The sequence below is a fragment of the Tenebrio molitor genome, chromosome 1, assembly GCF_963966145.1.
Source record: "Tenebrio molitor chromosome 1, icTenMoli1.1, whole genome shotgun sequence".
Lineage (NCBI taxonomy): Eukaryota > Metazoa > Arthropoda > Insecta > Coleoptera > Tenebrionidae > Tenebrio > Tenebrio molitor.
In genome coordinates, this window is record NC_091046.1 from 29,582,522 (window position 1) to 29,609,166 (window position 26,645).

General features: G+C 38.9%; 2 long non-coding RNA genes across 7 annotated transcripts in view; one reads left to right on the forward strand and one right to left on the reverse strand.

Moving 5' to 3' along the window:
- The window catches only part of LOC138122666 (uncharacterized), a 326,257-nt gene that overhangs the window by 264,137 nt on the left and 35,475 nt on the right, over positions 1–26,645 (reverse strand). The gene's annotated exons all lie outside the window — the stretch shown is intronic.
- On the forward strand, positions 11,355–17,681 carry LOC138134552 (uncharacterized). Of its 6 annotated transcripts, none has more exons than XR_011160765.1 (5): positions 11,355–11,939; positions 12,203–12,523; positions 15,477–16,190; positions 16,252–16,475; positions 16,534–17,681. It is a non-coding gene; the product is annotated as an uncharacterized lncRNA (long non-coding RNA). The 6 variants fall into 6 exon arrangements; XR_011160768.1 differs by lacking the exon at positions 11,355–11,939 and having other exon boundaries at positions 11,952–12,523; positions 15,477–15,656; positions 15,710–16,190; XR_011160763.1 differs by lacking the exon at positions 11,355–11,939 and having other exon boundaries at positions 11,956–12,523; positions 15,477–15,796; positions 16,082–16,190.

Genomic DNA, 26,645 nt, shown 5'->3' on the forward strand with positions numbered 1-26,645 from the left:
TTCCCTGTTACGATTATTTTCTTTTTCGATCGATATAAATTAGACAAACACATTTATCGGAAAAATTATACAGGGAAATGTGTTTTTTTACACTAAATTAAAGTAACGTATGGACACTTTAATTTTTTTTCTAACACTAATATCTTATACTGTTTCCATGGTGCATTTGAGCTCACACCTTATGTTTCCCATAAAATACGCTTTTCTCTATAAGACACGTCGTCAATAGCAACGTATCTTATAGAGTCATAAAATACGCTCACACACATCATTCAAGTAACATTTTATTCATCATTTTTACAGTAATTATCACAAAAGTGAAAAGTACAATTATTGGATTGCAACTGCCACATTAGCTTCGTGCTCTTGTTCCTAACATCTTCTTTAACTTCTACTGTTTCATCCAATGCAAGTGCTCGGCCATCGAAAGCTGGCAATCTTTACATTTTCTTCAAATGATTCTTGCCGTAGTGTTAATTAACTTTTAATGAAGTTCTACACATTTACCCCACATCAAGAAAAGCCAAAATGACATCTTCCGTTACCTCCGTGATGCTTTTTATTGTTCCGGCTGTGATGAACCAAGTGGGTAATTCAAATTTCCCACCGAGCGGCCATTGCATTTTTTTTTTGTACCAACATACACAATGAAAAATAAAACCCGCGAAATTCAAAAAAAATGGCCAAGAGCGCTTGATCGTACTTAGTTAATTTCCCTACGTTGTGTTTTTTTTTTTTTTAATACAAATTAAACATTACCAGATTCGTTCCAACAGGGTTTGTGAACCACACAGAAGAGTGCAAATAAAACAACACAATAATTAAAACCAGCTATTTATTCAAAGTTATGATTTTGGTTAACGCCGGGATTCATGAATAAAACGTCTCGGGAGAGGGCACCCAAGTCTCCTCAAATGTGAGAAGACTACTCATTTAGAACTCTAGGAAAATGGTGAGCTCTGGCCATTCTCCCAGACCCCCGAATGAGGCTCCGCTAAAACCTCTCCTGAAAATACGAACAAGTCCGAAGTGACAACGTGGACGGAACAGTTAGTGAGAATTGAGCAAAACTGATTTCATAAACAACACAATTTCAAATTCAGAAAAAAACGGGAGGGTCATGTACATTACAAACAAAACAGTTACTTCGGACCGTTCGAGCGAGAGCGGGCACTAGGCGAGAACTTCAGCATGTTCTTTTTTTTCTTGTCCAAGTTAATTTACAAAATACGGCAGATACGCTATAGAAGGAGTGAGTGGCTTTGGGTGGTCCGGAGGTCTGTGGTACCTATCCTTACGACTTTATCATTTCCCGCCTACCCGTGATTTAGTGCTAAGGGGAAAAATCCTAACTGCTTTACGTTAAGTCAACAAATTGAGGTACCCTAAGTTCATCGGTTGAATTGAATATGACTATTTCAGAGCAAAAACAAACGACGCTTGTCAAGTACCACAAACTTCGAGAACAGATTACCATTCCGGAAGTTCTGTGCCAAGGAACTCGGATTCAACTTACACCATGAGCGACGTTGCGGACCAGCATTCAGCAAGCCCCGCCAAGCGTTATGGTTTTCGGGTCTCTCTTGGGGCACAACATGTTAAACGAGGGGCCGCGGGGTCGTGTTCAACGATTGGATGTTAGGAGCAACTAAACCCCTCAAACAGAGAGAGACCCTCGCGATAAGGAAGAATTGACATTTACAGCAACTGGAAAATGCAAACGAAACCGCGACAAAACTTTGTTGACGGAGTAATCTAAGAACACTTTCAGTTTGGGATGGAAAAGTGGTAACAACCAATAACACATACATAACAATAAAACAAAAAAAACACAGTCCAGTCGACCCTAGCCTATTAGAGCCGGATCATCGACAAGCCCCCCCCCCCCCCCTTGGATAATATGGAGGGCGCCCCGGGACTAAACGATGAAAATACCTAAATGTAGAAGATCCCTGGATAAGGAAAAAGCCCGCGCAGATACCTGAAATATAAACCCAATTGGTTGCTACCGGGATGGAAAGTGGAAACTTTCAAATTTTGATTAAAAATGTTAAGCAATAAATAAATACTTGTTACACCAAAAGCGTCACTCGGAATAATTAGAAAGGGGCTCAAAGTGAGGGAGTGCGCTGATAAAAAGTGAAAGCCACAGACCCACGCTAAAACTTGGAGTCATTTTCTTTTAGGAAAATTAGTGAATTGTAAAAACCTGCTTTGACAACAAAGGGAAAACGTGATCCGTCAATTTTATAAATTTAGCAAAACTAGAACCAGGCTGCCTTACGCTCCTTCGCAAGCTTATAATGTTAAAAACATAATACATGGGGATGGTCGAGATAAATGTGGATTTTGTAAAACATGGTGGAAACCCACGTGCGACCCATTTGTGTCTTATTATTGTTAAACTACATTTCGCGCGAAGCAGAATTAATTTTAGTACCCCAAACACATACCTAGTTCAAAACAGAAGTTGGACAGCAACATTTAGCACAGTTCAATAAAAAAACAACTAAAATCGCACAATTAGCACACAGAAAAATACGCGGTACTTCTGTACTACTCTGCGGTCAAGAAAAAAGTGCCCTCCAAAAAAAAACATGGCCGTTCATCCCCTGTCGACTTTCACCCACGCCCCCAAGCGGTCGCCGACGGTACCGAACGCCGGTAATTCTATAGCTTTCATTGGCGGTTAGTTTTGAATTCAAAAGCGGTTATCTCACGGCCTTGAAACGAAACATACACCTTTTCGTATGCACTTTTAGACTTCATTGGTAACAAATTGCCCCTTTTTTCTTATTTTTTCTGGAACGTTTTGGCACATTTCAACGATGAAAATTGTTTTTTTCCAAATTTGTTGATATTATTACCATAGTACCCACGGCAACCTCCGCATTTTGTGTATTGTGACGCGCCTCGAATAATTTCTGAATTTATTAAAATTTCTGATAAGATGTTAGTGTTAGAAAAAATCTTGAAGACAACGCGTGTTTTATAGTTTAAAAATCTCGATCTATTAAATCCTCGCTCCCTGCGGTCGCTCTGATTTAAACTACGATCTCGATTTTTAAATCGTCTATAAAACCCTTGTTGTCTTAATAGCTATAAAGTAACTGTGAAAAGAATAAATCAACGGTGTCCGCACATTTTTCCCGTACTCCACTAGATTTTTCCCACATTCCACTAGAAATTTTTGACATTGTACGGGAAATCGCACCTCCCTTGACCTAAAGTGTAAGGTAACGCTATATTTCCCAGATTGGGAGGTCGAAAAATATATTATTCATTTACTAAACTCCCGCACTGTCGAAGTGTTTGCAAGTTGCCGCACTGCCGTTCTGAGACTAGTAATTTTTACTTTAACGTTGGCGCAAAAATTTGAAATTTCAAGTTTGAAGTTAAGTTTAATAAATTCGCTTTCTTTCATTCAAAGTATTACTTACACGAAATGGCTGAACAAGAAGAAGATATGAAATGTAAAAGAATACTGTTAAAGGTCAGAGAGAAGAAGGGTATTGTTAATTATTGTTTGGTAAGAAGAGAATTACTACATTGACATAACCAAACTTTTCTTGTTGACGTTTTTATAACTAGATTTTGTGTACAGGCAACTGAAAAGGTATCTCACCATAGATACACTCAAAAAAAAATCAAAAACTTGTTTAATAAACAGATTTTTGTAATTTGCCTCCATTTTGATTCTCTAATAGACATATTAACGAACGCGACGTCATCATCTGGGATGTCCTTATAGCCATTATTTCACGGAACATTTTACGAAAATTTTTAGGTTGGCATAGTTTGATCCGTCATGTGTGTCAGTTTAAATTACAAAATGTGCAAAGAATTATTTATCAGGATTTATCAGGCAACAAATTCGCGGCCGTATTTTTGGCAATTTCACGTATTTCAGCGGGCGTACATGAAAGATTATCTTCCATATTCGTGTTTTGTGACAGAATTTGGATAAAACAAAAGGCGACTTCGAAGACTTGATCAAATTTTCACTTTTAAAATTAAGACATTACCAACCGCCACAAAAATCCCTAAATCGAGGAAAGTAAACATTTTTGTTTAAAAACGACTTAAAAAGGGCAAATTACAAAAAATAGTATAAAAAACTAGTTTCATAAGACTTTGAAGCACTCATTCTTTAAAATAACTCGTGGCTACGCCACTCGTTTTTTAATCTTGAATTCGTGCTTCAAGACTGGTCTTATGAAACTTGTCTTTTAATGTACTATTGTATTTTCATAATTGTTAAATGTCAGTTTCAATCGTTTTCATTCAAAATCAAAGCGACAAGATTAAAACAATTTGCCCAATACCAGGACAACCAGCTAATTCTGTTTGTAAACAACGCATCGTTTTTAATTTTTCGTAATTGAGAGCCGGATCGTTTACGTCTTATAGCGGCTCTCGGAAGTGAAGTGACTTCGAAAAATGTACATTGGGGTTACCCCGACGTCGAGTGAGAAAAGTACCAGAACCTGGAACGGAAACGTGTGTGATCCTGTTTCGAGGATGACCTGGAGTGCAAGACACGAGCGTCTCTGGAGGTGTCACTGCAGTTTGCGTCGTTTTTCCAGTATGATGTGTATTACAAAGTGGTCTCTTGTGCGAGCAACGCAAAAGAGAATAGTAGATGATGTCATTAAAAGTGGAAGTGAGTCTTTTTGTGCCAAGCCCAGAGATTGAAGACCGAAACGAAGTCGATGCCGGCAACTGGGCGAACAAAATGCAGGAACTGTGTTATGTATTTACAATAAGTACCTAGCTGTTCTTTTGTATTGTTGTTACGTAATGAAACCAGTGCGGTAATGAACTACATTACGCAACTCAAATTACTATAAATGAATGTGATTATAAGGTTATAAGCCGAGATAAAAGTAATTTGTTTTGATGAGTTCTATCACCGTTTAAATTTTCTTAACGCATTTCAATAACACACTGTAGATCTCATTAAGCTTTGTCTTACATTAAGGTGACCAACTTCAACAAATTGAAAATAAGGACATTGTCTGGTGATAATAACACAAAAACGTTCAATTTATTGCACAAAAAAACAATACAATTGTAAAATGACTACATTTAACATTGATCCTAATGATCTCTAGAGACTAAATATATAGATAAGTAACAAAGTAACAAGTAACTCTTTGGTATACCTAATACTAATAGATATATTAATTTAAATTAAGTCTTTATTTTCTTAAATGCATACTTCTTTTCCGAATGAATTGCTTTAAGAGCCGCTTCGTTCTCTATATGCATTTTATAAAAATCTAAACACGTCAAATTAATATTTAACTTGGTTGTTATGATTGATTTTAGTGTTTCTACCTTCAATTGGGTTTTTTCGGGGGACCAAATGTCGTTTACATGAGAGAAAACTCTTTCAACTTGTGCATTTGTGTCAGGCAAAGACAAACTGTATTCTACTAAGTATAAAATATTCGTAAAGGTATTATCATTTTCCAAAAACATTTACCGGTCTTCTACACTACAGAAAATATTTTTGCAAATCAAAACTGTGTCGACTTTTACATATTTTTTTAATATTACAACTTCGTCAAATAAGTCACTTTCGTTGACTTTTTCTTCATTTCCATTATTTATTACCGTCAAACATGACTGAATATCAAGAAAATTAGGTTCCTTATCATCTAACAATGCCCAGTTAAAACATGGATTTTTATTGTGTGTTTATTAGTTTGGAAGTGTTCAGCATTTAACATCCTATTTTGGAGTAGCAAAGAAAGATATTTGTTATCCTTTCGCTCTTCTAAATTCATTATCAATTCTTCAAAAATTTTTAAGTTTCAATTGCCGAAATGTTTTCACCTTCAATTTTTAATATCGTTTTATGAAACAAAGAAGCTAAATTGTGAACAAAAAAAAAGCCAAAATTCTGTTTCGGGATTAGTAAAAAACTGCTTAATTATTACAGGACATTTATCAATTGATGAAAAGTATGACTTGAGTGCGGGGAACATTTGTAGCAGTCTTTCTACCGCTGGAAGCAAAGCTAGCCACCTTGTGCGACTGTATCCTAAGATATTTTTATATTGAATTTATACAAAATCACAAAACTCTTTCAGTTTTTCCACGCGCACAGTATAAATTTAAAAAAATCCATACACTTTTGTTACAAGAAATTCAATATCAATAGGTAATGTATCACATGCAGTTTTAATAGAGTTATTAATGATATGTGCCAGGCATCCAATTCCAAAAATGTTAGGATTTTCAAAGCTAGTCTTTAACTTATAATGAAGGTTGTTAATACCCCTCCTACAAGATCCTCCAAAGTTCATGTTTGTATTATCTGTCTAACGTAACCATAAAATCTCTGGTGAAATTTGTTATTTGACAAGCACATTGTCGCGGCAATTTTAAAATCAGGACAAATCAGGATATGAACGTTAAAATCAGGACAAATCAGGGCATGAACGTAAAACAGGACAGAGCAGTAATAGTTATTTATGTATTAAGGGCGTAATGAAGGTGTTTGTGGCCCACGGCGTGACATGACATGACATGACATGACATGACATGACATGACGTGACATAACACGGTAAGGGCCACAAACGCCAATTATGCCCGTGGTACATACAAAATTTTATGTCCGGTCGAAGTTTTGAATTTTATAATAATTTAGGTAGATTCAATTTTAAAATAACGACACAAAAATCAGGAAGGTGGAATAAGCCAGTTATTGTTATTACTGTAGTAACGGCATAAACAAGGGCCATAAAAACGTTTTTTCACTACTAGTCTCAGAAGGCGTCATTATTGACTCTCGAACCGACCCCAGAAGTAGAATTTCTCTCCCTAGGTTAATAATATAATAATGAACAGCCGTCACCTAGCAACGAAAGATTTTCTTTGATTTTATTGGTTAACGTAGACAGACGATTTTCAATTTTCATAGCAACCGTTGAAAAATGAGAACTCGGATCGTCGCATCGGACAAACAAATTTAATTAATAATTATTATTAGAAAGGGTTTTTTAACGGATCTAGTAGTGAAAAAAATAGTATATAAACCACGCTAGAGAAGACAATTTTAAGCCTCGCTTCTTTATTCCCCTCGAAGCTTCGCTTCGGGAATAAACTACCTCGGCTTAAAAAAATGTCTTCTCTACCTTGGCGTATAATATACTATTTTTCACTACTAGTCTCAGAAGGCGTCATTATTGACTCTCGAGCCGACCCCAGAAGTAGAATTTCTCTCCCTAGGTTAATAATAATTTTCATTATTAAACAAGGTCAATAATGAACAGCCGTCACTTAGCAACGAAAGATTTTCGTTGATTTCATTGGTTAACGTAGACGATTTTCATAGCAACCGTTGAAAAATGAGAACTCGGATCGTCGCATCAGACAAAATAATTTGATTAATAATTATTATCAGAAAGGGTTTTAACGTATCTAGTAGTGAAAAAAATAGTATATAAACCACGGTGAAGAAGTCCCTTATAGCCTTCGCGCCTTAGAACCCTCGGCACGCCTCGGGCTCTAATCTTGGCGCTCTGGCTGTAATCATGAACTTCTTCACCTTGGTGTATAATATACTATTACAGCCCGGGGCTATAATATACTGAATTACGCCCTAAAAACTAGTCCATAAGTAGGCAAAATTCGCCCGATCGGACATAAAAATATAAACCTGTCCTTACTAAATCAGGACGGTTGGTTGCCTTAAAGTCTTACATTCACATCCTCTCCAAATTTCGAACCAAAACTTTTCTGAACGTTTAGTGACCACAACACAGCCGTTTACGATGCCACAAATGGAAAGTGCTGATCGCCTTGCTGATCTTCGGCATTTTTCGTCTGATTTGAGTGCCGAGGAACTTTTATGCCGGTTGGACAAACGAGAAGTACAGTGGTAGGTGATTTTCCTGAGTGGAGGGTGTTGGACTAGTATTAAACGCTCCGGTATCAACCAGGTATCACACGTATCAATTAGAATTCGTCCTTTGGGCTTTCTGGAAAGGAAATCTAGAAGTTCGTTCTCCTCTCAAAGACAGTATCCAATGTCAAAGATGAAATATTGTCCATCTTGTCATGAAATCTACAACCATGTTAGGGCTTTGCTGTCAGTCCTAACAAGCAACCGGTGATCTTCAAAACAGGGCCAGTACTTCTTTGTTGCCCAAACCAGCACTAAAGGAAACAAAATCATCACATTAATGTTAATGTGATAATTTTGTTTCCTTTCGTTGAATCTGGCGCTAGTGTAAGAAACATAAGTAGGAACCTAAGGGCGCGTGAGACCTTGTCGTTAGTGGAGGGGCTTAAGTAACCGGAGGAATGCTCGAGGCGATGTCGGCAGGAGCTTCGGGACCCATGCCGGCAAGGCTCCAGCGGACCGGCGAAAAACAAAGGACGGCTTGACCCTCAGGACCCACCACGGAACTCGTGGCACGGGAACTGGCGCACCCAGGGCGATCCGAGCTACGGTTGTCATTACCCTGGCAGTGACCAGGGTATTCCCATTCTCGGGAATAAGCATGCACCAGAATGCAAAGACAAACAAACCAGAAAAAGAAAAATAAGGAAGCAGAGGATCAATCATCACAGGAATGCGCCGAGGTAAACATGATATTGTAGGCCATTGGCAGCCTCACAAAGACTGCCGGGAAATTGGATATAGTGTTGAAAGCGACGTACCATCCAAAAGCGGAGGTGGTCGAATTGATGGCCCGAATGGGCAGAATATTGAACACTTTTAAGAGGGTGTCGATAGAGGACTGGTTCCGGAAGCATAAATACGAGCCGGTGAATAAGACAGAAAGGAAAGGCAGGCCACGGCCGAAATGTTAGGGGCAAGTACCCAAACAGAGAAGAAACAGACAGTGGACACAGGCGACGAAGGAAACGACACAGCCTGGAGAAGGGTGAAAGCCGCCGAGGCCCGAATCAGAGAGGTGCTAGCCGAAAATGAGGCGGTCAAAAAGAAACTGAGAGTCCAAGAAGACGTGTACGAGGCGCTCGAAGTCCGGGAGTCGGAAAAAAGCAAGGAGGTACTGGAGAGCGCAGCTACCTTCGAGGACCTGGAGGGACTGCTTTCAAAGGAGTGGCGGAAGAGACATATGAAGTGACGGAAGTAAGGGAGAGAAACCCCATGCAGACGCCGGAGTATACGGGAGCGTGTGGGTCGAGCCGGAGGACACCCGGATGGAGAAGTCCATAATACTGCAGCAGTTCAGGGAACGATATCCGGAGCTCGCCGAGGTGGAAGGACCGGTGGGGCAAGTCGAGGTGACGACCAAAACGACGAGGAGAGGTGGATAATTCGTGGAAAGGGTGAGGATGATAAGGAGGCTCGAGGAAGCGGCGGAAGCAAGAGAAATGTACCAAACCCTCACGGTGCTGAGGGGGAAAGTGACGGAGCAGGAGCAGGAAATAAATTGCCAGACAAGAGTAAAGCGGTCGACATAAGGAAGATGGCAGAGGCCGTCTTCAGGAAGACCGGCATACGAGTGAGAATTCATGTCCTGCCGGACCGCGATATACAAGGGAGAGACAACCTCAGAAGAAGGAAAGGAAGACGACCAGCGCGGTCGTTGAAAAAAAGGGGATGGAGTACAGGGATGTCCTCTATAAGGTGAAGGAGTCATCAAGGGTGACCCCGCAAACGACCAGGGACGGCAAGCTGTTGATTACCCTGGAAAAGGAAAATGAAACGATGGACAGGCTAAAGGACGCCCTAAAGAAGGCCGCCGGAGACCTCGCTGTGAAGAAGGCGGGATCCTATCTCAAAATGGAGACGATACACGTCAGGGGCCTGGACGCAACCACGGACATGGACGAAGTCGTCGCTGTCCTGGAGAAGAAGCTTGGAAACCTCAAAGGCAAAAACTGGAGGGTTAGCAAACTGCGGCCCAATAGGAGCAACACTCGGACGGCCACACTCGTCCTGCAGAAAGAAGATGCCGACAGCATCCTGGCGGAGGGCTCGCTGCGAATAGGAGCGGTTAGGTGCAGGATCGAAAGAAGAATCGCGACCGAAAGGTGCTCCAGGTGCTGGTCCTTCGACCAGAAGGCCGCGAACTGCGACGGCCCGGAGTTCTGCCTGAAACGACGCGCTCGCTTCCCGTAAACTAAAAATTTACTCTATCACCCTGGCCTTGATCGTCAGGTGGCGGTCGACGTCTTTGGAGACCTGAACGTTCCTCGGGGACTTCCTCGCGCCCACAGTGGACGATGAAATCCGGGCGTGGAATCTGACTGCGCACTCCTGCGTTTGGTTCTCCGCGAACCTTCTGTCGGGGATCGTAAATCCGCTCCTCGGCGTCTGGGTTTGGAATTCCTGGACTCTTTTTGCAGCCTCACCCTCTTCGGACCCTCGACGTTTCCACACCCTTTCCTCGCCGCTCAACCACTCGCCGTTTCAGCCCCTTTCACACTCCGGCACCTATCTGACCACCAACCAAGACAAAAGACCAAAGACCTCTCCTACAATCTGCAGTGGTTCCTTTCTTTTATAGTTTCGCCCCTCTCAATTCGGATTTTTATCATTTTCGGCGGAAAACGGACTCGCCGCGAGTCGTGCGCACGGTGATCGGATGATCGTGGAATACTTGCATTTTTTAAAATGTACCTAACACTACCTACTTACAATATGATTTTTAAAGAAGGTAAAATTTAATATAAACCTTTTGATTCTATGAAATATAGAATTATTATAAATACAGTGTCCCATCGCAGTAGGCGTTGGTGACGTAGTTGAATGTGCCGCAAGTCTCATAACATGAGTGAGATTAGTATCGCCGATAGGTGGCGCTTCTGGCGGTAGTGGGAAAACTGGAAATTACAGTGGAAATCTATTTACTATAATGCATTCATTTTTGTAATGACGAACTAACTGGAACTTTTTTTTTGTTAATTTTTTTTACAAAATATATGAAAATTCGACAGTTGGCAATGATTTAAAATGTCATATTATTGTCACTGCCAAAATGAATGAATTTCCAAAACGGAGTAGAGCATCAATAAGCAAGCAGAAAAAGCAGCACATTTTAAAGGCTTTCAACAAAATTAAGAAAGAAATTACTCATGGAGACAATGGAAACGTAAATACGTAAAGTACAAAATTGTAGAAGCAGTGGCGAATGTTTTTTCGGTAAATCCTAATCTAAAATAAAACTCTTCCTAAGTGCTGCACCGGCTTCAGTCCCAGAAGTATGTATAGAATTTTAAATGAAGGACAAGAACAACGCTTATGGGAAACTTTAGCATCCATGACATATCCACAAATATTGTTAATTTGGTTGAAGATTCGGATTCGGACTTGGAAAACAGCGACGATGACGAGGATGAGTAGCAAAATGCAAAATTATTTTTCGTATTTGTGTAGTGCAACTTTGCTTTTTTCTTCAAAATAATTAAACACATTTAGTTTCACTATACTTTGAATTGGACCAGTTTTGACAGAACAAATGACGTGACCCATAACCTAACTTTTTCAAAGCCCAAACTCGCGGTAAAAAGATGTGTTCACAAGATAAAAGTTACTAAATTTAGTAACTCTAGTTCGTCATTACAAAAGTGAATTGATTATAGTTAGTTTGTCTAACGTTGCGAGGCTGCGGTAGCGGTACATCCAAAATTTGTGTGGATTTTCAACGCCAACTGCGACAATCATTTATAACGACCCTGTTTGTAAATAATATTACATTGTATTAAAATGCAATATAAATAATATTTGATTACCTATCTGATACAGAAGACTTGCTGATATATCTGCAACCAACAATGCAGGCTTGTAGTGCATTCTGCCAGTGTCAAAGCAATGCACAAGTTGACTTATCGTTTATTCGTTTCTACTTTCTACCTATTTGGCTAAACTCGTAGCGTAGTTATTTGTTTTTGTTGTGATTTTTTGCTTATCAAAGAAGAATTTATTTTTAAAGTTTAATCACACATTTAGGTAAGTAACGGGTGTTTTTTTTTTTTTAATTTGGCGTCGAAGTAGGCGTTGAACTGTCGATTATGAACGCACTATACAGGTTACAGATCACGGATCAGCTGTTTAAATCTTACGCAGAGAGTATAGATCTTACGCTTTTATAGAAGTGGTGCGATCTCAATCGATTCTCCAACGCCTACTTCGACGCCAAATTAAAAAAAAAAGACATTTACATTGAAACAAAACAGTGCATCGAGGTAACAATATTCTTTATTTATATGTAGAAATCGTCATAGAAAAAATACGGCGGATAATATGTGGGAAAGCATTAGCATTAATTTCTGTACTAACAACGTAGACATAGACTAGAGCGCGAAGTCGTCGTGAAAGTATTCAAAGATCGCAGAGTAATTTTAATTGAATTCATCGGCGATAACAGAAATGCTATTGAGAAGGACCGTTTTATCCGATTTTATCGCATAACGGAAACATAGAACAAGTCAGTAGTCAGTCAGTGGACACAATTGCCTTGAAACATAATGATGGAACAACTGAAGTTTCGATTTCCTTCCGCAGCGGCGAAAGGCCAGACAGAAAAATATAAAGTAGGTATTATGCATTCATCTGACATCTGCACTGTCAGAAGTTGACAGCTGTTGGTAATATTAGTAAACCTTGTTCACGTTGAGTTGAACATTTCAAGGTCAAATAATTTAATTTTTTGGCTCTGTAATTATGTTTTGTAAATAGTGACAGGCAGCTAACCAACATAATGCGATTTAGCAATGCTCAATCCAACGTGAACGGTGTTTACCTGTATGTCACTATTTACAAAACATAATTATAGAGCCAAAAAATAAAATTATTTGACCTTGAAATTGTCAACTCAACGTGAACAACATATAATTTATTATACCAGTTTTATAAGACACCATTTTGTCGCACGCGTTTTTTAGAGCACGAGGAGCGCAGCGACGAGTGCTATAAAGTAAACAAGTGCGACAAAATGGCTTATAAAACGAGTATAATACAATATTTTTTCTATTTTGCCCCTTAAATTTAAAAAAAGTTCAAAACATAATGCTAGGAAAATTATATTTGGCAAATATAAGGTTGGTAACGCTGGTAAATAGAGAAACAATTATAAGTTTTGAATTTAAAGTGTCGTGAAGTGCAGTGATCAAGTAGCAACAACTAACTATGAGTCACTGCCAACATTAAAAATTTAAGTAAATGTTCCTGAAACGCGTATCGAAAATAGCTCCTTTTCGAAACCCGTTTGAGTGTTATACTGACTGTGTTATAGGTGCAAAATAGAAAAAGGTAATTTACGTCAGAGGTTTTACGTATCGTGCGTTCATTAAATATCTGTTCACGTTGTAAAGAACCACTGTGATGCAAATGACTGACCAGTTACTATTACAACTCATATAAAAGTTAATGCCAAATGTGTGCGATTTGCACAGGTAACGTGAATAGGTATTAAATTTATCCTTAAAGTAGGCGTTGAAGACTCGATTGTGAACGTACCTACTATACCGATAAAGGATTACAGGTCAGCTGTTTAAATCTACGCTTTTACACGAGTGGTGCGTTCTCAATCGACTTTCCAACGCCAACTTTGAGGATAAATTTAAACGAACACACGATACTACGCCGGTCAAAAAATTTTAGCCGTCATTTTCTGTCATTTCAAAAAAAAATACTTCCATACTTCCATACTTTATTGTCATTATACACTCAAGAGGATATCTATAGCACCACCCCCAATTATCCAGATTTTCTGCCTAAACTTTTAGTTAAGATAATATGGCTTTAGAGAATCATAAAACAATCAAAAAGAATAATGATCAACAAGTGTAATGCCAGTTGCGAACAACTTGTGAGATCTCTTATCGGGCGGAGTCCAATACCTAGACATTGTCTTGAATGTCCATAGCTCTGTTAGTCACTTTGCAAAATTAGAATGCACTTTTATTATCGTTTTGTCACTGCTTGATAAAAAAAAACATTATTTTTTAATTTCTCCTTTTTGTTTTTATGAATGAGCATGGTTGTTTACATTTTCATATTGAAAATAAAAATATCTACAGGCTCATTACAAATGATTGTCCCATCGCAGTTGACGTTGACAACCCACACAAATTTTAGATGTGCCGCCTGCTTCGTAACGTTAGACAAACTAGTAAACAGATTTCCACTACCGCCAGATGCTAGTCTCCCTCATGTTATCAAGCTTACGGCACATTCAATTTAGCCACCAACGCTCGCCAACGCCTACTACGATGGTACAATCATTTATAATGACCCTGTATAAAACTGAGCAAAAAAAGTTAATACATACAGGGCAAGTCAGATAAGGCTTATTTCTGAATTTATTTTCTACGCAACCAAAAATACTAATGACGCTAGCCACTTGATACCGTTTATAATGTGATTTAATTTAGTAATCAACGTAGGTATGTAATTTGGCTAAAAATGTCAAAATGACGTTATCCTGTTCTGATTAATGATATCAAAAATTAAATTCATCAACTGTCATTTTGACATTTTTAGCCAAATTACTTACTTACGTTGATTACTAAATTAGATCTCATTATAAACGGTATCAAGTGGTCAGCGTCATTAGTATTTTTGGTTGCGTTCAAAATAAATTCAGAAATAATCCTTATGTGAATTGCCCTGTAGTGCAATTTGAAAAAAAAAGTTGACTATCATCTGTCAAGAACAAATATTGGATCAATCCAAATTGTAGCCCATTTAAAACGATTTCGTTTTATTGACAATTCAATAGTCTGATTTACATAGATTAAATTTTAAGTGTCCCAGTTTTATTTGTCCATCGACCGTACATCACGCTTTCAAAAATATGCGCACGTTTTGAATAATCCAATTGGAAGCTGCTGTTTAAAATACGCGGGCACTAGGGGTGTTATTACTATAGCTGTTGGTTGTCCCAACTATAAAATTTGAACGTGTTATTAAAAAATGGCTCGCAAAGTAAGACATTTATTAAACTCTCAAATTAGTTGTTATTATTAATATGCTGCAATACGATTATCTCTAATAACCTCAATTTTTATATGATGAGATTTTTCACGCTAGGTCAAAAGTGTACAGTGTTGTCAGCTCTATTTTGGGTGTAAATTGCGGTGTTGTGGTTTTTTGATTAAAAAACAGACTATAGAATTTAAACACTTCTAAAGGTACGTTTCTAATCACTTTTCGTGCCAAGTGCAAACACAACACGCGTGCTTGACAAATACAATATAATATAACAACCGTTTCTACAGTGTGGAATAAAATGATTTACATCTATAGTTACCTTTGGAATTTTTGCACATATAAATTTTCCTGTACCGCTCTACTTTTTTTTTTTGAAGTGCCGAACTATTAGTTCTGTCAATAAATGTCATCAATCGAATTGACAATTGTTACAATTTACTAAATCGAATTAACAAACGTTGGTGGACACTTTCAACGCTAGCTGTGACTTGCTTTTGTTAGCTCCTTTTTAATTTCAATCTCAACTTTGCAAATTGTTTTTTTTTTTTGCAGTAGCGAGTCAGGAAACTCTGAGTGATATATTGGGTGATTCAAAATGATTGTGAGCTCATATTTCATTATGAGCAAGTCAAACAGTATATAAGTTCTGGGTTCGTTAGGTCGCTTTAACAAACCAGCCAACCATGCACTATAGTTTTTATGGTTGGCGGACTCAGAAAGCAATGGAAATAGGTACATACTTAATTGCTTGTTACTTCAATTACTTCACCGCGAATACTTGACAGGAAACAATCTCAAGTTTCTTATCAAAGAAATAATTTCACAACTTCAAGAAATTGGACTCAATGTATGTGACATAGTTTGTGATCAAGGTATGTACCATCAACTGTTCTGCATTGAATCAACTGTGATGTGTGCTGAAAAACGCCCTCAGCAGAGTCCGTTTTGTTTCTATGTTAATAAGCGGTCGATTGTAACAATTTTTCATGTAACACATCTCCTCAAAAATAGGCGGAATGCACTGCTGAAGTGCAAACTTCAATTTGCTCCTCACAAATTTACTAAATTCGAACACATATTGTCTGTCTTTAACTTCGATCAACAAAAAACTTTTAAATTCTTGCCAAAACTGAAGAAGGAGTATTTCAATTACACAGATTCCTACATGAAGCAGTTCAGTGGCCAGTACCATTGAAACGTTTGTAACATTTACAAATTTAGTACCTGCCAAAGCCATTTTTACAGCGGAATTTGTTCAAAAAATTGGTAATTTGTTTGACTTCCTCAATAGTTCAAATCCACAAGTGATTGATCACAAACGTTTTAGATGTGCCTTACCTGAAACTTCTCGCCATTTGGAATTTTGGAAAGAGTTACTGAAAGGATTGTAACAGTGGAAATTAATTGATTTGGAAACAGGTGGCGATGTAAGCAATCGATATTCATTTATCAAAGGTTGGCAAACCACACACACACACACAAACACGCAAACGGGTTCCAAGACTCATCTTTCCCCAATCTGATAAGAGGCATCTACACAGATGGTAGGCGGTAGGGCTATTATTTAGACTAGTCAAGTATCGGGTTAATCGGTTAATTTTTGTTTTAGTTCACGTGTCCGCGGAGCTCTGGAACAAAAAACATCGAAAGTAAATCCCGGGGGACAGGAAGTGGTATTTGCATTTCAGTCCTGTTAGAGAAACAGACACTTTGGCTGTTTGTGTCGTTGCGGGGCGTTCTCGTTGTAGTCGACGGCTTCGCGGACGAGTGGGTTTGGGTGTTTAGCCGCATTCTCAAAGATGGTCGGATTTGATTATTTGAACTTAAGGGGCATGAATCAGGATCCTGCGGAAAATCTGTGACAACCTGACCTGACCCAACGTGTCATCAGTTCACGGCAGCCTTGAAAACTGTTGTAAACAAATTGGTTTCTCCAACAGGCATGAATGGCAACTATGAAGCTGATGTAATACGTGCACACTGCTTGATGATCTTGTAGGGTTGATAAAGTATGCGACTCACGATGATTCAAAAGAAGTGGAGAAACCTTTACAACAACAGAACTTGATAATCTTCCTTTCGAAGATTACAGGGACTAGCCTATATTGCAGGTTGGGTGTTAAAAAATGTTGTTCCTGATTCTGGTAATTGTAAGAATATGTTGTACTCCGAGGAGGTGACAAGCCGCCACGGTCTCATTTCTTTTAGAGAATCAGACAATAACCGTAGACTAACTTATGCAAGCGATCATGTAATGTAACTTGTACAAAATATTCAAGACTGTTTAGGTATATGAATTCCTTGACAAAAATGGTTTCCAGATAAATCTAGAAGACAATTTTAAGAATGTATTTAAACAACATGTAGATTTTGGAGAAGTTCATTTCCTGCAATATGACTGCAACAATTTAATTTTAAATTAGTGTGTTCCTTTTTTGATTTATAAATGTTGTAAAGACAAGCATAAGCGAAAAGCGGTATCGGATGGACATAGAGGTAAGATGAAGAAACAGAAGTAGCCTTTCTTTGTAAATATGTATATGTTTTTGCATGCAGTATTTTTTATATTTATATATTTGTTACGTTTGAAGTTAGACCTTTAGTTCATTTTGTATACTTGATATTTCTCGTTTCTTTTTTTTATATTGAAGAGTTCTTTATTTTTGTTTATAATGTTTTATTATGTTAATAGAATATACTTTTGTTAATATGTACATATTACATATTTTATAATAAATGTTTATTTTGTGTATTGTACATTCATCTTTTATTTATAGTGACAGTTTTATTTTTGTGCTTTGATTAATGGTTATGATTAATCAAATAAAAAGCACATTTAAAGTAGCCGCTTTGAGCCTTAGTACCGCCACGACGACGTAAGGAGGCGCTGACGTTATGCCGCCAATTCATACTTAGGGACTTTTCACCTCTTAAGCTTAAGTGTCTTGTGGTTTTTCTTCTGTGACACAGGGTCATTAACAAGGAAGTTAAATTTAACTTCCTTGGTCATTATAAATTAATAAATGATTGTAGTCGAAGCAAACCATGTCCATGTTCGCTACAATGAGGCGAAACGTCGTCAGATCGAGTTCGACGTCGGAGATTATGTTTGGAAGAAGGCGTACCCTACCACGGACGGGACGAAGTATTCTAGCGCCAAGTTGGCCAAGCAGTTCTCGGGCCACTACAAGATTTCCATACGCGCAAGGAAAAACGTGCACGAATTGGTAGACAACAACGACGTGATAGGAGCATAACCGAGGAAATAGGGGGCGGAGTCCTGCAGGGTTCCGTGTTGGGGCCTACCCTCTGGAACGTATTATTTGATGACGTTATGGAACTCGAGGTTCCAGAGGGTGTTTCACTGGTGTGCTACGCCGATGACCTGGCAATCGTCGTGACCGCAACGACGAGGGAGGACATGATTCTCGAAGGAAATGAAACCCTCCACAGGACAAAACTGTGGATGGCCGCGAATAACTTGATCATAGCCGAGGAAAAGACCGTGGTGACGATATTAAACAAAAAATGGAAAGTGGAGGAGATCAGTTTCAGCCTGGGGAACCGCCGCATAAACCCGGCGCCGTGGGTCAAGTACCTGGGAGTCACTTTGGATCGAGGATTGCGATTCGGGCGACACATAAAAGAAATGACAGAAAAGGCCGCGAAAACTGCTAAGGCTCCATCCTACCAAACGTACCTAAATGGGCCCAGGTCATCGAAAAGGAGGGTACTGTGCGCCGTGATACAATTTATAATCTTGTACGCGTCGCTAGTCTGGCAACCGGCCATGAAACACGAAATGAACAGAGCCTCGATAAGATCGGCGCAGAGGATGGCGTTACAGAGGGTTTGCAGCGCGTACCGTACGGTTTCGTATGAGGGCCTGATGGTGGTGGCGGGGACAATTCCGCTTCGTCTTCTGGCCGAGGAGAGGAAGACGGCATACAGGAAGAAAGCATTACTCGGGTACGACCCGAAAGAGCAAAGAAGGCATACCACGGCCGAGTGGTAGAAGGAATGGCGGGAAACCACAAACGCGGCATGGACGAGGCGTGTAATAAAGGAAGTCGCCCCGTGGGTGGAGAGAAACTTCGGGGAGGTCGACTTCTACCGGACGCGGTGCCTCACCGGGCATGGGTGCTTCATGGCTTACGTCAAGCGTATAGGGAAAGGCAAAGTGCGACATGTATGTACTGCGCTAACAAGGACGACGCAGAACACACTCTGTTCGTCTGTCCCTATTGGCACAACGAAAAGAGAAAAGTAACTTTGGACATCCAAGAAGAACTAAACCCGGAGAACCTGCTCGAAAACATGTTGAAGGATGAAAAGCGTTGGAATAGGATCCAAAGTTACATGAAGGATGTCATGAAGCGAAAGGAGATAGATGAGATGAGGGCACAAAAACAGAGATAATAGGAATGAGATCAGACCTGGGCTCCGATGACAAGTGACAAACAGTTCCGGAAGACCCAGCAAAGTAGGGGAGAGGAATTGAACATCTTCCCGCGGGGAGCCTTTCGAAGGTTTCCTCTCCTCATGCCCAAAAAAAAAAGGTAGGGCGGGAGGAGATTTCCCGGGGCGGCCAAGAACATCGCGGCCGTGGTAAACCTCATACACCTCACCGAAAACCCAAACGTTTAGGGAGGTTCAAAAATGGGGAACGCGAACGGTGGCGCAGACAGTAGATAAAGGCCCCGTATGAGAGGTGTCGCCGCGACGCAACCGAAGAGAGTCTTCGGACGTTTCTCGACGAGCGTGAGTCAAACTTGTGACAGTTGGGTCGTTTGGTGCCCCCAGGGGTGGTGACACCCAAGGTATGGTTCGTCGTCTCGGAAGTTGTTTCACAGGAGGCAAGCGAGTGTTAGTGTGACGACGGGGTTGTCGTGGGTTAAACTCGAGACGACGAACACACGGTTGTTGTAGTTGTGGACCCGGTCGAGGAATGCGCCGAAAGATTCCCTAATTTTTGTTTACCGGATTTGACATGTGTTGTGATAGAAAAATTTTGAATAGACTTGGTTTTGAAATCGTAAGATTAATGCAGGGTAGATGCGTCGTCGTCTAGCCGTTTGGTTTTCGTTGGTGGTACACGAGCCCCATACAAAGTCTTGAGGTCCCCTAGAGGTCGAAAAGTCCCAGCATTTGGCGTAGGGCCGGGTCAGGTCGTCACGCACGATAGAGGATGGACCTGGTCAGTGTCGTTGTGATTTTAGTGTTTGTGATGGCCCACGCAAAGGTGGCGGCGTCAGCGTAGTCATTTCCCGAGGGTTTGGTTACCCTTCGCCGTCGGTGGTGTGGGCACGTGTGAACCAGACACTGTTTTTCTGGATTTTTTTGAAACATAATATATTGAAAATTTTATACAGTTGTAAACTGAATAAAAACCACTACCAAAATCACTAATAAAAAATATAGGTTTTTATTTAAAAAGTCGATGACGTCATAACATTAAAAACAAATGACATAAGAAACTGAAAATAGGTTGAAAAAATTAATATCAACGGAATTACTAAATGTATGTGTTATTTAATTTCCACACTGTATAATTCTTCATCATCTATCTCCACAACCTGGACACAATCGCTTTATTGACGTTACAAAACTTTGTTTATTTTTCATTTTATTTTTTTTCTTAGCAACAGATCCCTCCGACCATGCGGTTTTATTTTAATTTTATTTAAAATTTTTAATCCAAAGTTACTGGACTCACTTTCTAAGCAGGTATGTCAGGTATCGAACAAAACCAAATGCAGCACTCTAGAGTAAAGCCGCTTTCGTTCACTTGAATTCCATCGTCTACTCAGCTGCGCTTCGTGGACGAACATGTAATTCGCGTGTACCGTGTACGAAAGCTTTACTTCCCCTCTCGTAGTTTATAGTAAATTACATACCGAGACGAAAAGTATTCCATTCCTGTCGAGAGAACAATAGTTTACTGAGAGGCTTACCCTCGAAGTGAGCTAGTTCTCGAGACACAGGAATGGTACTTTCGCCGAGGTTTGTATACTATTTTATTCTCAATGAATCATTTAATAAATCAACCAATGTATTATCGTTTATTTGGGCAAAATATTAGAGAGTTTTTGCAAACCGTTTTATCGAATTTAACGTACGTTATTCTCTCGTCGCTAGGCTACAGAAAAATTTGTCGTCGTAAACGTTAAACCAAAGACGTATTACTATGGCGGCCAAAAAATTTTGGCCGTCACTTTCTTGACATTCAAGTAAAGTGTAAATAAACCTTTAGGAACCGTAACCCCACTTTCGATTCTTGTCATTTTGACAATCAATTTAACCTGTTTGAAGCTCAGACATTCCAAAAAACCGACATGAATGAACAAAATTAGAGCAATCGTACATAAATAACATGAGGTAAACGTTCTGTGTAGTAGAAATGACAAAATAATTTTGAGTTTTGAAATTTACCACCCAAAAAGTAATGTTCATAGTCAAGACGGTAATCATGATGACAATAAAGTACGGATTACAATTTTTTTTTTGAATTGACAGACAATGACGGCCAAAATTTTTTGGCCGGCATAGTTTAATAGTTTATTCACGCCAAGAAAGCAATTACAAGAAAACACACATGGAGCATTAGCAAGAACAAAAAGTGGGAACAAGATGCATCACTTGCATAGAAGTCTCCTACAGTCACTCTTGAACTTATTTGTCGAGACTCCACAGAAGTCTAACTCGTTACAGTAAAGGTTGGCCAGGCGAAGGGCACTATTCAAGGGTGAATTGTAGGAGTAATTGTGTTTATGGCAGTAAACATGAAACAAATTCGGGTGTCTGAGGTTACATAAAGGAACATTAAAGCCGATACGAAGCAGAGCATCAGAAGAATCAACATTATAGTTAATTATTTTATGTAGAAAACACAGCTTGTGACAATCCCTTCTGGTTTTAAGTGAGGGCAAAGACATGTAAGCGGCTACAGAGTGCAAATCATCAAAATTGATATTTTGAGTTCTCAGCTTATATTTCAAATACTTCAAGAAATTATTCTGTACCGACTCGATACGTGAAATGTGAGTACCGTAAAAAGGTGACCAGATAACACAATTGTATTCTAATATTGAGCGGACCAAGGAATTATATAATATTATAATCGCTCTGGTGTTCTTAAAATCCACTGTCCATCTTTTTAAACATCCCAGCATTTTTCTTCCCCTAGAGATCAAGAAGTCGTAATGTTCATGAAACGATAAATTGGAATCGAAAAAAAGACCCAGGTCTTTGATGGCATTGATAATTTCCAGCTGCTCCCCTTCCAATGAATAATAAGGAACGGAGGGCACAGTTTTCCTGCTGAAACACATTGCCTTGCATTTGCAAACATTGAGTTTCATACCATTGCGTGCGCACCAGTTTTCAATTCTTCTGACATCCTGCTGAAGATCAAATACATCCAGCTGCGTTTTGATGATTTTATAGATTTTTAGATCGTCCGCGTACAGCAGCGATGCCGAGGTCAGACTATCAGTGATGTCATTGATGAAGATTATGAATAATAATGGCCCGATAATAGAGCCCTGCGGTACTCCAGACGTGCTACAGTATGCAGACGACCTCACACCCTTAAGGACAACATGCTGAGTTCGACTGGAAATGTAGGTAGATGTCCAAGATAGGAACGGATCGCGTACTCCGTACGTGTATAATTTATTCAAAAGGATCTTGTGATTAACAGTGTCAAATGCTTTGCAAAAATCAGTATAAATGCAATGCACATCAAAACCGCCCTCAAATGCTTCAAAGACATTATTAACAAAGGCAAAATGATTGGTTACCGTAGATCTATTAGCGAAAAACCTATGCTGTGATGGACTGATAACAGTTTTGAAGGAAGCGGATAAGTGTTTGGCAACTAGCTTTTCAAAGATCTTGGCGGGAACTGATAGAATACTGATGGGTCGGTAATTCTCGAAGTTTTGTTTAGAGCCAGATTTAAACACTGGAGTGACAAGAGCTGATTTCCAGCAGTTCGGAAAAACACCTGAGTTGAGTGAATACTTAAAAATACGCCACAAAGGATCAGTAAGCGATGTACAGCAATTTCTGTAAAAAATTGGAGGCAGCCCATCTGGCCCAGCACCTTTATTACAGTCGAGATGAGTTAGTTCATAAAAGACACTATCTGAAGTAAAGTCAAAGTTTTTGAAATCAACGCTCAAACCGACAGGATTGTCACAAGCAGAAGCAGGTTGTGTGGTGACGATATCATCATAAACAGAAGAAAAATGTTCCGCAAAGGTATTAACAATATTCTCATTACCACATACAGGGTTATTGTGATAGATCATGAGATTCGGTATTTCGTTACATTTGGTATGTTCGTTTATATATTTCCAAAATTTTTTCGGATCAGATGTAATAAAATTTTCAGTGCGTTTTATGTAATCTTTGTATGATTTCTTCAGGGCTTCTTTGCATTGTGTTCTGACTGTAGCAAATGCAGCATAATCATTCGCGTTGTGACTGATTTTATAGCGACGATGCAAGGTTGACTTCCGGCGAATTAATCCACGAACCTCATGATCGAACCACGGAGGAAATGAGCTCTTACATTTTCTCTTCACAGGAACAAAAAGACCACAGACAAAGTGTAAATAATTATAAAAAAGGCTCACAGCTTCATTAATGTCACTGCAGGAATCAAAGGTGTTCCAGTTCACATTAGACAAGAGTATGTTGATTTCATCATAATCGGCATTAGAATAATCATAAAAAGTGTCACAAATATCTTCAACAAAAACATTATCAACACTTATTTCAAACATGAACGGTGGATGAAACACATCAGTCTTGCTAAATTCATTACAATTTTCAATCTTAATATAGTCATAGTTAGAGAAGCACAAGTCAAGGATATTACCATTACAATTAGTTATAGTATTAAATTGACAGAAATCACAGGAATACAGACTGTCACAGATTATGATGTCCTTATCAGAATTGGCGTTAGTATATATCAAAAAATTAGTATCACTATCATTAATCCATTTCACATTTGGCAAATTATAGTCGCCTAGAATGAAAAACGTACTGCGACGATTATTATATAATAAATTTTTGACAACCTGGACATGTTTCGCATAACTAACAGTTGTGGCGTCCGGCGGAAGATAGATTGCACCAAAAACAAAAGAATTGTCACAGCACTGTAGCGAAATCCAAACATCTTCTAAGGAGGAGTTGGAATCACTCAAACGATTGGAGGTGAGAAATTTCTTAACAGCAATTAAGACACCACCGCCAATACTTTTCCCACTGTTGTTCACATTTCTGTCGTTTCGATATACCACATACCTGTCATCCAGCACTTCAGCATCAGAAATACCACCATGAAGCCATGTTTCGACCAGAACAATCACATCAAAGTTTTCACTCAAACACGACAAGTAACAGTCATTCAATTTAGTTCGGAGTCCACGAGGATTTTGATAAAATACTTTAATGGATTTTATATTCTTGCCTGAGCGATGATGCAGATTTTTTATTACGCTTTTATTTGCTCCGTGTTCTTGTTTCGAAAAAAAATGAAACGCTTAATTAATACTCCTTCGGGCTATATCTCATCGTTGTTCATTTGTTGAAGTAGGTCGTAATCGGCTGTCACCTTAAAGGCGACACTTTTAGCATTTTCGCGCCTGGGTAGCCTTTCAACTTGGAACTGCTTATGGGGAAAAGTAGTTTGCAAATGTTCCAAAATCGCCTTCTCCTCTGTGTTTAATTCGAAATTACCAGCGTAAATATAAATTTTTCTCGGTGCCGCACTAAGATTCAACGATTTTGCCTTACCCCTTACTGTTTGGGAATTTTGGTAATTTCGTTTCTTTCGTACAACATCCGTCCAATCGGAACTTCCATCTTCCAATGTTTGTGAATGCCGATTATCTCTTTCCTTCCATACTCCCTCCACCCAATTGGAATTATCGTCCTCCAACTTACGATTAATTGTTGACTCGCTGTGTAAGTATTGGGGCTTCAGAATGTTATTGACCGGTGTTTTATTTGGCTTATCTTGCGGCTTATCAGCACTTTTTACCACTCGAATCTTTCGATTAGATGTTTCTTGTGGTCTTGCAGATATTTGGTAATGTTCCATCGGGACTTGAAGCGGCTGGATAAGATCTTGTTTTTTTGTACACATTTTTATTAAATCCAGATTAGTGGATTTAAGGTGTTCAACTTGTATCTTTAGCTGACGAATTTCATCTTTAAGGGCAGATACTTGCGCTTCCACTATGCCTGAAATTGTGTACCTGAATCGATCACTTTGCAGAAATTCAATAATAGATCTGGCATTGAAATCCACACTTTCCTTCACTTGCATATCACTACCTTCACAATATAGAACTTCATCACTGCTAATCACTTTCACGTCGTTAAGCCGTTCGACACATTTAGGATGAAACACCCTATCACACTTTAGCATAGTACGTCTTTTCTAGTTCGTTGTCGTACGTACTGTCGCGAGTAATAAATTTTGGTCGTCAAGGTCATTCTTTGACGCAATGGAAAGTGCTTTAATGTGAAACGGGCATAACCTCTAATAAATTCTATTTGACTTGTCTTGTCAAGATCTTGTCAACTTTTTGGAACTCTCAACTGGGTTGCCACCCTAGCTTCTGACATCCGTCTCTATCAGGGAAATAATTTTTACTCTGTTAAAATACGATATTTTAGCCATAATTTTGAATGTTTACAATAAAACTTTGACAATTTTTTTTTAATTGACGCTTTATTGACATTGGCCCTAATTAAGCAGGCAAAATTTTTAATTTGTGACAGTAGCGGGAAATTTCAAAATGACCTTGACGACCAAGATTTAATGCTCGCGACTGTACGTTAATCGAATAACTTATATCTATTAGAAATTTAATTTTCGAAAAACTCTCGTCTATAGTAAAGGTTCCAAGATTAGATTTGTAACATTAATGATTTCTCAAAGGATAGGCGCTATCTCCATAAATTTTGATTCGTTGGCCATTTACAAAACTGCTTATAATAATTAATATAATGAATTATTCCATCTGGACATAGCAGTGATTGATATTTAAATTTATTTATTTCATTTATTATTTATTTATTTTTAAATAAGTTAACGTTTACCGATAAGTTAAAACGTTTTCCAAAAACTTTTTTTAAAGACGTACGTACGAGATCATCTCTACGGCATAAAATGACGTTGTCGTTAAAGTTTAACGGGCATAATCAAACGGTCTGCAAAAACTCTCTAAAGCTTGTTTGACACGATACTAAATTTTTGAGAAAATTTACTTGTAAATGAGAGAGGACCAATGAACGATCAGGATCTGACAAAGACAGACTATGATCCTGATCGTTCATTGGTCCTGTCGAGGGTCTCTCTCATTTTCTAACAAATTTACTACGAAATTTAGCATCGTGTCAAACAAGCTTAATAGAGAGTTTTTGCAAACTTAGTAGGCACGCACGATTGAGATTGTATTAAATTTTAATTCACAAAAGTCAAACCAAATTGACATTTGCTCAGATTTTTTAACAAACAAAATGTGCGACAGTGAAATAGAGTGTAACCCTCCCCAGAACTGCGGGAATCCGCACACCAATTAATACTCAATCTCTTACCTGAGAAAAACAAATTACGACACCGAAAAAATGTACAGAGATTTTCACGATTGGTGCGACAGCAGCGCCCTCACAGGTCAGTTATGGGTTTAACTA